Genomic DNA, 12176 nt, shown 5'->3' on the forward strand with positions numbered 1-12176 from the left:
TACTTAGATACTCAGACTTATTCATCCCATACCTGAAGGCTTGTGCACTTTGACCAGCATCTCCCCATCTCCTCTACTTCCAAACCTCTCACATCCCATCATTCTAGAGAGAGTGCACTCTAAAACTGGATCTGAGTTGACATTTTTCTATATGAGACTTTTATTTTCAGCCAATCAGTACCATACATTAAACTAAATTAATGTTGCAAATTTGAATTTTACTAATTTTGTTTGAATATGTGTAATATATAAGTATAAGTTTCTTTTGGTTTTATAGTTGTATAAGTATTTAAAGTGTAAGGAATTTATATATAGCCCCACTTTGTACTAGGGGACACTACTCTATGTCCTTTTCAGCAGTGCTGAGAATCTGTATCTAAATCTTAGCACCATGGGTACATTAGAGTTTTCATAGTGTAACAAAGTAAGACTATTGTATCTGACCTGTTAAGAAATGAAAATTTTGATAGTTGAATCATTTGGAGTAGTACAATGCATGATCTTAATGTAGGATGGAACCTTTGATATAGATTTTATTTGATGATTCAAACTTTCTTTGGAAGTAATATTGCTCTAGTCACAGCTATGGGTAGCATAAAGAATGAATGGATAAATATCCAGCAAAATTTCCCCCTTGTCTATTCACTAGATTTAACATTTTGACAGACTCATTTGACGAAAACAGATTGGTTGATCATTTAACCCTTTTACAGTAAAAAAGAAGGAAGAAAGGAAGAAAGAGAGAGAGGAGGGAGGGAGGGAGTATGGGAGACAGGAAGAAAAGAATGGAAGGAAAAAGAAGAGCCTCCCAGTATTTTATCTAACAGGCATTGGGAAGTAGTAATCCTTTTTCCTTTCTTTGTTTCAAAGAGAACAACTGTTGTGACTTTAAATACAAGCTCAGGATCTATTGAAGGCTATGCTAAGGAGTTAGGAAAGATATAGGAACTTCGAAAATCAATAACGACAAATACAAATGTGTTTCCCCTCATCTCCTTCTATTTTTCAAGTCTGCAAATTGTTGTGTCATGTTGCCTTTTGAAATAATATAAGAAACAATGTTAGTATATTTTATCAAAAGAGACCTTGTTAAAACTTGACAATTTCTAGATAACTTTTCTAGGTAACTATATTTTTATGGTTCTTTAAAACTTAAAAATTAAAGCATTAAAAAATTCAAATGTTTGTATGTTCCTTATTGTCAACATTTAGATGAAAACATCACCACAAATTCAGTAAAGAATAGGTAAAAGGAATAGGAGGGAGAGGTTTTTTATAATCAATTTTTATTAAAAAAATTAAGTTTGTTATCCATACTCATTTCACTTGTTCCTCTTTTATTTTTATTGGTATATCTGACTCCCTTTTGGTCACTTTTACCTTTCTCATTTTCTATCTGCTTTTCTCCTTTTTATTTCTCTTTATTTATTGTTTCCTCTCTCTCTCTTTTTTGCCTTCTCTTCACTCCCTTTTCTCCCTTTCCCCACTTAATGGGCCATACTTGGGACTAAAGGGAACTTTTAAAGGGTAATTTAGAACAAATTTTGTGTATTGAATATGATTTAATATTATTTATTGTTCGCTTAAAATGTGATGAGCTAAGCTTTTTATATTTTTTCTTCCTAAGAAAGCAAAGCAATTTAGTTACTTTTCTTTTATATATAACCATTTACAAGAACAATGGACTTCAGTATAAGGGGCGATGAGTTGGATGTGTGCAGGAATAATACCAGCATGCACTCACTGTAATTTTCTTTAGCTAAGAGAATTCTTTGTGACTATTAGTACCCATATGAAGGTCTTTTCTTTGCCGCCTTCTTCCTCCCTACTATGGTCCTGGTATGCAGTGTTCATCTGCAGTTAAATCTTATGAATTTAGTATGAGTTTTGCTTGTATATATAAATCAGTTCATCCTCTCTTATTCTAAAATCAGTGTGCATATCTTGGCCTAACTGCTCCCGCATTGGTGAAATAATCAGAAATATACAGCAATGTGTGGGTATTCCTTTCTGATATTTCGGCAACATTTCTGAGAAGGGGAAGTAGAGATTTCTCAATCTCTCATCATCATAACCTTACTTTGCTTCTAGAACTCATAGATTGAGCCCTCCCTCACCTCTCAATCATTTGAGACCTCAAATTGTCTCACCAAGACATCATTATTAAAACTCTTGTACCTATATATATTTTTGTTATTGATTTTTTAACTTAATTCAATTGGAGTTAGTGAATATATATATATTACGTTATTTCAATCTTTTAAAATTTATTAAGACTTGTTTATTGGTCCAGAATGTGGGCTAATCGGGTATCATGGGCTCATCTGTGTCCCCCCAAAAGATAGTTCAAGTCCTAATCCTGTGAATAGGACCTGGTTTGGAAACAAGGTCTTTGCAGATATACTGAGGTCATACTGGATTAAGGAGCCTATCTCTCAATGTCTGTGAGAGAATAAATTTCTATTGTTTTAAGTCACCTAGTTTGTGGTTTTTTTTTTTTTTGGCAGCCTAGGAAACCAATACATCTGATAAATATTTGTTCCATGTACATTTGTTAAAAAAAAAATGTGTATTCAGCTGATATTTGATGGAGTCTTCTGTAAGTGTTAATAGGGTCAGGTATGTTGGCAGTGCTGTTCAAGTATTATACACATTTAATGATTTTTCTGTCCACCTCTGTCAATTTTTGAGAGAGCACTCCCATAGTGGAATTGTCTATTTGTTTTTCCAGTATTAGCAGTTTTTGCTTCATGTATTTTGAAGTTCTGTTAAGAGGTACAAACACATTTGGAATTGTAATGCCCTCTTGGTGAATTCCTTCTCTGCCATTATAAAATGGCCCTCTTTACCCCTGCTTATATTTTTTCCTTTGAAATATACATTATATGGTATTAATACAGCTACTCCAGATTTCTTTTCGTTAGTGTTATCATGAACTTTTTTATTCCTTTCATTTTTAACCTATCTGCCTTTTCATATTTAAAGTGGTTTTTTTTTTTAAGATTTCATTTATTTATTTGACAGAGAGAGAGATCACAAATAGGCAGAGAGGCAGGCAGAGAGAAGAGGGAAGCAGGCTCCCCGCTGAGCAGCGAGCCTGATGCGGGGCACGATCCCAGGACCCTGAGATCATGACCTGAGCCAAAGGCAGGAGCTTAACCCACTGAGCCACCCAGGAATCCCCTAAAGTGTGTTTCTTATAGAGAGCATACAGTTGTTTTTGATATCTGATCTGACAATGTCTGCTTTTTATTTCATATGGCTACACGAATTACATCTGATATAATAAGTGCTATTGTTTAATTTAAATCTGTTTTTTTCCTATTTACCTTTTATTTAAGATCATACTAAATTACAAATTTGAGAAAGCTGATAAATACCTCAAGAAATCCAGAAATAAGTAACATGTTTTTAGTTAAATGACTGCTAAATGTATTTAGGTTGCATACCCATTTATCCTTTGATTCTTCTTATGACAATAACTTTGATAATATTTTCTATAGAAATATTAGAAAGATAATCCTCTTTGTTATCTAGTATGGTTAATTAAAATTATTTTTCTTATCGATAATTTCTAAAACATTTCACAACTCATTATAGGAATAATCGTATACATTTTTATTGTTATCAAATTTGGAAAACCTCAGTAAAGTTTCTTTCATAGGTAATTTTAAAATTTGGAGGAATTTCCTGTAGACTAGTCTCTGGCTCCAAACATTTCACATCTTATTTCACTTAGCATAGTGGCTTCTGGGTCCATCTATTGTTGTTGTAAATGGTAGGATTTCCTTCTTTTTTAAGGCACAATAATATTTCATTGCATGTATGTACCACACTTTTAAAATTCATGTCTGTTGATGGACTTTCAGGTTGTTTCTATATCTTGGGTATTGTAAATAATGCTGTAGTGAACATGGGAATGCAGATGTGTCTTCAAGATCTTGACTTCAATTATTTTGGATACATACATAAGAGTGGGATTGCTGGATTATATGGTAGTTTTATTTTTAAATTTTTGAGAAGTTTCCATACTGTTTTTTACTGTTTCATTTTTTACCACTTTCATACAAACCATTTGCCAAATTGACCCTCTGCCATTCTTTAAATACTGCCCACTTTCCTACTTCTGGACTATGGCACAAGCTCTGGACATCACAGTATGTTTCCTGAAACATCTCTAGATCTGCTTCTTGTCCTTCTACTCATCCATCAGCAGTCAACTCAGTTGTCACTGTCACCCAGTTTCATTCAGATATCCCCTCTTTGTGCTCTTATAATATCCATAACACACATTTATCTTTCTTTCTTTTTTTTTTTTTTCTAACTAGACCACATGCTTCTGGAGTTGTTTTTTAATGCCATAACATAATTTCTACTGTAGTCATTGATTATTTTTGCATTCAAACAAAATAAAAGAATTGTTAAGGGCATACTTATTGAGATAATTGGTGAATTGAGCTGCAGAAGAGAGTGGCATGGCAGGGTCAGGTGAGCAACTGACAGATGATGGGTCATGATAGCTGTTTCCAGGGCTTTCATGGTGAAATGTTTTGATGTTCATCTGGTGGAGATTGCAGGGAATTAGATTTCCTTTTGATATGAGAAAGATGAACAGAATTGTCTGAAGAAAGAGAAATTAACTGGGTAAGCAGGAAGTAAATGAGTAAATGCTGGATCTACTTAGAGAAATGTACCATGTCTCTGATAGAATAATTTTTCTGTTGGAGGGAGGAAGTCAACTTCTTCTAGAGGGTTGGGTCAGTTGGCCTGTAGGTCTCTTTCAACTTTTGGATTCCACTATTGTTTTCTAAAGAAATAAACAAATGAAATGGGTTCTCTTGAAACAATGAGATACTACTACACATTTTTTAGAGTGGCCAAAACAAAACACTGACAACATGAAATTCTGGCAAGGATTTGGAGCAACAGAAATTCTCATACATTACTGATAAGAATGCAAAATGATACAGTTACTTTGCAGGACAGTTTGGTGATTTCTTACATAACTGAACATACTTTTACTATATAATCCAGCAATAGTGCTTCTTGGTATTCACCCAAATGAGTTGTTGCACATGGATATTTACAGTAACTTTATTCATAATTGCCCAAACGTGGAAGCAAGATTACCTTTAGTAGATGAATGGACTTAAAAAAAGAAAAACCACTGTTGTATAAACATGCAACAGAATATTATGCAACACTACAAAGGAAATAGCTATCCATTCATGAAAAGACGTGGAGGAACCTTAAATGCATATTACTAAATGAAAGAACCCAACCTGAAAAGGCTACAGAGTATATGATTCCAACTATAAGACATTGTGGAAAAGAGAAAACTATGGAAGCCATAAAAAGACCAGGGGTTTCCAGGGTTAGGGAATCAATAGGCAGAGCAGAGTTCTTAGGGTAGTGAAAATACTCTGTGATATTATAGTGATATTATGTTATTATACATTTGTCCAAATCTACAGAATGTCCAAAACCAGGAGTGAACCCTAAGGTAAACTATGGACTTTGGGTGATTATGATGCATCAGTGTAGGTTCATCCTTGGTTAAAAAAAAAAAAAAAAAAAAAAGTGCTGTTCTGGTGAGTGAAGGTGATAACAAGGGGGTTATATACATGTCAGTTCAGGGGACATATGGGAAATCTCTGCAACTTCCTCTCAATTTTGTTATAAATCTAAAATTGCTCTTTAAAAAGGTCTTAAAGAACAAATAATGGCTTCCCTACACTTAACACTCTTTACACAGATTTACCAACATAGCATTCATATTCAGAGGGCTCTAGTATAGCCAGAGGAATAAAGACCCTTTAAGAATACAGATTTGAGGGGCGCCTGGGAGGCTCAGTGGGTTAAGCCGCTGCCTTCGGCTCAGGTCATGCTCTCAGGGTCCTGGGATCGAGTCCCGCATCGGGCTCTCTGCTCAGCAGGGAGCCTGCTTCCCTTTCTCTCTCTCTGCCTGCCTCTCCGTCTACTTGTGATTTCTCTCTGTCAAATAAATTAAAAAAAAAAATTAAAAAAAAAAGAATACAGATTAGAACTTATTTATTGGAGAAGTGTTTTCTAGAACCTCCTTTCCTGCTTTCTGTTCACTCTTTTTCTCATCACCATCCTGTTCCTGATGGCCAACATCTAACAGTATAATAGTAAAGAGTAATGTCATGTATATCTTAAGACATTTGTTTTACTCTTCCTTATGTTACATTCCTTTTGTGCTCAAATTATTTACCCATTTAGATTGTTGATTATGTCTCAACCTTTTATTTACCTTTTGCAGTGTTTATATCTGTCCTTAGCATGGATTCCATAAATGATTGTTAAGATGAATTGAATTTAGGCAACAGGGCAAAGCAGACCCAACCAATCCATTCTAAATGTTGCAGTAATCTGCCAGAGGGATTAAAATAGAAAACAACAACAACAAAAACATGGGGCCTGAGTATGCTCTGGCATACACGGAAGCATTTCCTGAAATGTGGCAAATTGTCAGTCCTGGCAAAGTGAGAAGGTAGGTATGTCAGTTACAGGTTGAGAGGTGACTAACACCACTGAGAATTAGGAGCAAGAACATAAACTCAGTTCCCGGGGCACTTACGTGACTCAATGGTTAAGCATCTGCTTTGGGCTCAGAACATGATCCCAGCACCCTGGGAATGAGCTCAGCATCCCCATGATGGCCTTCTTGCTCAGCGGAGAGTCTGCTCCTCCGTCTTCATGCTCTTGTGCTCTCTCTCCCTTTAAAATAAATGAACAAAATTTTAAAAAACAAAACAAAACTGAGTTCTCATGTCCTGACTTAGCATCACTGGTCCTCAGTAGAATCTGACAGGCAGAACCCCACCAATCCCAACACACACACTGACTTGTGAATCCAGAAAATAGTACAAACCCAGGAATTCTGTCCGTTGTTAATGTTGAAGAAGAATCATATACAATATGAGTTAGGAAATACCAGAATTTACAAAGTAAGAATGCTTCTGCTTCTTTTGTAGGCATCTAAAAATGGAATTATTTGCCAATGGGAAGGAAAGAAGGAACCAGATTTTTTAAAAGGAGAGGAAAAGCTTTGATTCCCTTTTTTTTTCTTACAGGTTTTCTGTGACTAGAAAAACTATGTTTATAAGTCCCTTGGGGTTGACAGCAAAATATCGCACAGTATCTGCCAGGTAGTTGTTGAATCTGTAAATCATCCGCCTTTCCCAGATTTGTTACATTCAGAAAGACCCTAAGGGGCAGCATCCTTCTTGAAGCTGAAAATAATTGCTTATCTTTATAAAGGCAGAGAGAGGCCTGAGGGAAAGAATAATGGGGATAGAGACTAGCCACAGTGAAAAAGGGGAGAGTGGGTGGGAAGGGGGGTAGCTTGCATTTTAAAGGCAGTCTGACAGTTTGCACATTTTCTTCAGAACAAGTCTGCACATCCAGTCCTGTTGTCTGGTCTTCTGGAGCAGCAGAGATGGGTGATGATGACCATGTTGTGTGAGTCTTGGGTTCAGGAAAGGTGTTCCCATACTGTGCCCCATGGGACCTTCTAGCAGACAGCAAAATAATAATTTTTTTTTCTGTGCTTCCAATCAAGATTGAAGTTGAGAAATTTTCCTGATGGGGTGGAAGTTGTAGCATGCATGGTCTGTTAGATTTGCTTTCCTTATTCAGTGAAACATAAAGTCACTACTCTACCAATAAACCTAGGATATTCTCTGTCTTTCTCTCTTTCATACACACACTCACCCCTATGAGCATGGATTTGTATACACATATACACCTTATTACTTTAGAATCAGTCCTCTCTATATATATGGTTATAGTTATGGATAGAGTCTAGTCTCTCTCTTTCCATTTCTCTCTCTCTCTCTCTCTCCTCTCCGTCTCTCTAATGTTTCCTAGTAGGTTAATGGCTAACTTTATATCTGTATTTGGTACTTTGAGGGCCACCCTAATAGGATGAAGACTTTTTGCCATTAAGGATATTTGAAAAAAATATGCCACGAGACCTTAAGGCAATACCAAAAGGTCATTCCAAACAGTTTTTTGAGCAGGGATTAATTGCTTTAATCAGTGAAATAAGTGACAGTTTCACCCAATGGCTAATTTGAAGGAGACAAAAGGCACCTGTAAATACAGAGTTTGGTTTGCTTGATAAAAACAAAAACAGTCTCCTTAGTTGTAATTACAGCTTGTGTTAAAGGTTTCTTCCTAATGTGGAGGTGTTGCCAAGGCAATAGCTTGGCAATCTTCTACATGGCTGCTTTTCCCATAAATCCACATAGGCTCCACAGATATTAATCTTTATAACACACCTATGCTGTCCAGAAGGGCAAAATACATTTTAATCTGTTTTTCAGGGTAGGGAAAGAATATTAGAAGACAAGGTTTTCTGGTTTCCCTTCTTTCCAGGACATGCCATCAGAACTAGGCCATGAATTTTGAAATTACCTTAGTACCTCACCCCAGGTCTATGGGGAAAAGAGAGCAGAAGACCTTAAGGACATGCAACAAACCAGATCAAGGACACAGCTGATGGTCAGAGCTAGAAGTTCTGCTACTGAGACAAGGTGGAAGCCAGGAGGAGGAAGCCCAAAAGGAACCAGAGCCAAAAGTCACAGTTAGCAAAGCTTAGGGCCAAAACACAAGAAGGAACCAACGGAGAAATTAATCTTGAGCAGTATTTAGAGTTGCTGACAATGTGTTTGGATAATTCACAAGAAATGGGGCCATTTTGTGTTCCCTCTTTTCTCAGTTGGCTCAGAGGTACAGACAGATTAAAAGTGTGATTTCTGTCAGTAAAATAAATCAAGGGGAATCAGAGATACCTTGGGAGAAGTAACACTGAAGGGGTTACCACTACTAAACATTCACAACAGGGAAACCGAAAACACACCAGGATCTGCAGCAAACCCTTGAATCTCACTTGCCTGGTGACTGCACTGAAGTTAAGCCTCCAAAATGTGGAGCTGATTTATTCTGGCAGCTGAATGTACTGGCTTTCAAGTTTCAAGGAAGGGAAGGCTATGGACAGAAAGGGAAGGCTATGGACAGAATGAAATTCTAAATTCACACACTCCTAATTTATAATCTATGGCATTTTTTGGCTAATTATGTTGGTAAAATGTATAACTAGCAACTATTATACATTGTTTCCATAACTCTCTTCAAAAGAAAGAAGGTGTCTTTTATGTCTAAGTAGCCTCTGACAACAGGGAAAAAAAAGATAAGGCCATGTGGCCATAACTTCTATTCCTGTGTCAAGGAGATAGAGCCTCCTGGGGACATGCCATTGCTTCATGTTTCTTTAATATTAAATCCAACAAGTTCTGTGTCAGGTTTAAATCCCTAGTCTGGCCTCATCCCAAAGGAGGCCCAGAGCCTGTCAGGTCTGAACAGTGCCCTGACTTTGTTGATTGATTCTGCTTATTGAAATTCAGCAGCAGAGGAAGAAGGTGCCTCTTCCTGCAGCCAGCTCCTTTCCCTGAGCAAACAAGACTGCGGCTCAGAGGCAATGTAAACCAAGGTTTCCATGGCCAATTTCAATACTCAGTTCCTCCCTAAAACCAGTAACTAGACCCTCACCAGAAGGCAGACACACCCATCTAGATAAAGAATGTATTTATTTGGGTTCATGCAGAAACCAAAGAATGAAGAATAGGGTAGATGAGAAAATCCTATTCTGGACCTCACAGCTGAGCTGAAAGCTATTTCATGGAGCCTGGCTGACCGCTTCAGCTTGCTTCTGTACACATATCATGCCTTTTAGACTTTGGCATGCCTTGAGTTTTCAGTTCGATTTTGGCATTTGCTGTTTGCATGGATTTTTCTTCCTTGTATTTTCCACATATCTCATGCCACTATTAAAAGTGTGTTTTGGATAGACTGGCCCTAACAATTGAGTAAAAAATTATGGCTCTGAAGAGTATTATTTTCAATATTATTTCACTATCTGGAAACCAGCTGGCATCTAATATATCCTTACATATCTATATATGTCACTGTACATAGGTAGTTTTACACATAAAATGTTAAGTATATTTGTATGTGTTTTTCTTTAAGTAATTATATGTAAAATCTAACCTCAGTTCCACTTGGTTTGGGCAATAAACTAATCTAATCCTAATCCAAAACAGAGCAAATATCAGTGAAGGTAAGGTCATTTGTTCTTCCTTCCTTGCTTGCTTCCTTCCTTTTTCCTTCCCTCCTTTCTTTCCTTCTTCTTCCCAGCCCCAAATGTCTGTTATCCTGATGCTGACATACAAAAAAGAATGACCTTGAAATATTGGGTTGTGACTTCTCTAGACCTTTATATTCTATCTTTGAGTTGATGTGGAGATATAAAAACATTGCCTTCCCCCTTGCTGATACTTGATCTATCTCTAAAGGTCCATCGCAGCTGCAGAGCTCCCTGTGGGGTTGGCTGAGGCCTTTGCTGGGGCTGGACTTGTAGCTCAATTTCTCCCTTCGTCAAAGCCTCTTATTTTCCTTCCCTTCATCAGATGTTGATCAAGAAAATCTCTAATAAGCTTCCTACAAGCAAAGCCACTACCCAGTCTCTGGTTCCATGGGAACCCAACCTGCAACAGTGCTATGAAAAAAATAAAACTGTCTTTAGAATACATTTCAGGGCCAGGAGGGGTTGCTTTAGTTAAGATGATCAGGTAAGGCTCTACTGAGCAGCTGATATTTGAGTTGATGTGTGAGTGTGAGAAAGGGCACAGAAAGAATTGAAGGAGTAGCATTATAGTTGGGTATGAAAACCTTGAGGTGAGAATGAGTTTGATATGTTCCAGAAAAAGAAGGAAGGCCAGTATTAACTCAAGCATGGATAATGAGAAAGAGACTGGTAGAAAGAGTGGCTGGATCATGGAATTTGAATTTTATTCTTAATTCAATGAGGAATTATTAGAAGTAACTAAAAATATCACTTTGACTTCTGTGTAGTGAATGACTTATAGAAGTTAAAGAGTAGAATAAGAAAGAATAGTGAATTATGAGACCATATAGTTACCCAAGAAAAAGATGGGGTTTTTTGGAAGAAGTGATAATGGTGAAATGTGGTTGAATTTTAGGATATTTTATGGGAGAATAAAAAAAAAAGTTGTGATGGATTATATGTAGGACAATAGAAAGAGAATAAAGATGACCATTAGGACTGGTCTGAGCAACTGAATAGTGTCACTACTAAGAAAGACTAGAAGAGGAGTATGTTTGGAAGAGGGAATTGAAGTAACTTAAGGTTGTATACGGGTTTGATCTGATTTCAAATCCACTTGTTTATGACAAAAATAAAATTGTTAATAGTAACATTGTTTTTGCTATAAGAGTAAAGTCTGCTGCTACAGAGTGTTGTCATCTCATCTGTTGCTGGTAATAAGCTGGGCTGCTGAGGGGGGCCCCTGAGGGCTTTCAATAAAAACATGAAGAAGCAACTGTGGCAAAGGGACATTTAGACATAAAGACTGAGTGTTTGTGAGGACTATCCAAGAGGTATTCATTAGCTCCTGCCAGTAAAGGCAACTCTTCCCTGCAGTGATGAAGACCATGGAGTGGCCTCAGAGTTCCTCTCGCTGGGCAATGCCAACACCATGGCCCATATTCCCTAGCAACATGCTTTAGCAACAGAGGGCTCTTATACTAGCAGCTGGACATCAGTGCTCCTCTAAAGGGTACACCTCAACTAAATTTGGACTTTATTCCTTTCATCTCCCCTTGCCTGGAAAAATATTGTGGTTAATCTATCATTAGCTTGGAGCATATTACTTTTTTATTGCTTATTAAGAGATATCATCCTGTATAATATTGACTTGTGGAAATTTTCCTGGAGAAAAGGAATATTTTCAAAGGTTAGATTATATAATTAAGTAATGAATAAACCCTGTCAACACTTTCAATCTCTGTGTACCTCAGTTTCTTAGTTTTTCCATTCATTCCTTGGCATGTATGAGATCGGCAGACCCAATCTCAATTATCTGTAAACTGGTTTGTATTTCTTAGAGATTCTGCATTTACAGCAGCCATTCAGTGACACTATTGCTGTAGACATTTTGAACAGCAAAGGTCCAAGTGAAAATAGCACTGTCGTGTCAGACCCAGCTTTGAATGATTTCCCAGCCAATTATCAGTTGTATAATACTGGGCAAGTTTAAATCTTTTCAGAGCTTTAGTTTCTTGTAAAACCA

The sequence above is a fragment of the Mustela putorius genome, unplaced genomic scaffold (genome assembly GCF_011764305.1).
Source record: "Mustela putorius furo isolate JIRA1106 unplaced genomic scaffold, ASM1176430v1.1 tig00000179_pilon_pilon_pilon, whole genome shotgun sequence".
NCBI lineage: Eukaryota > Metazoa > Chordata > Mammalia > Carnivora > Mustelidae > Mustela > Mustela putorius.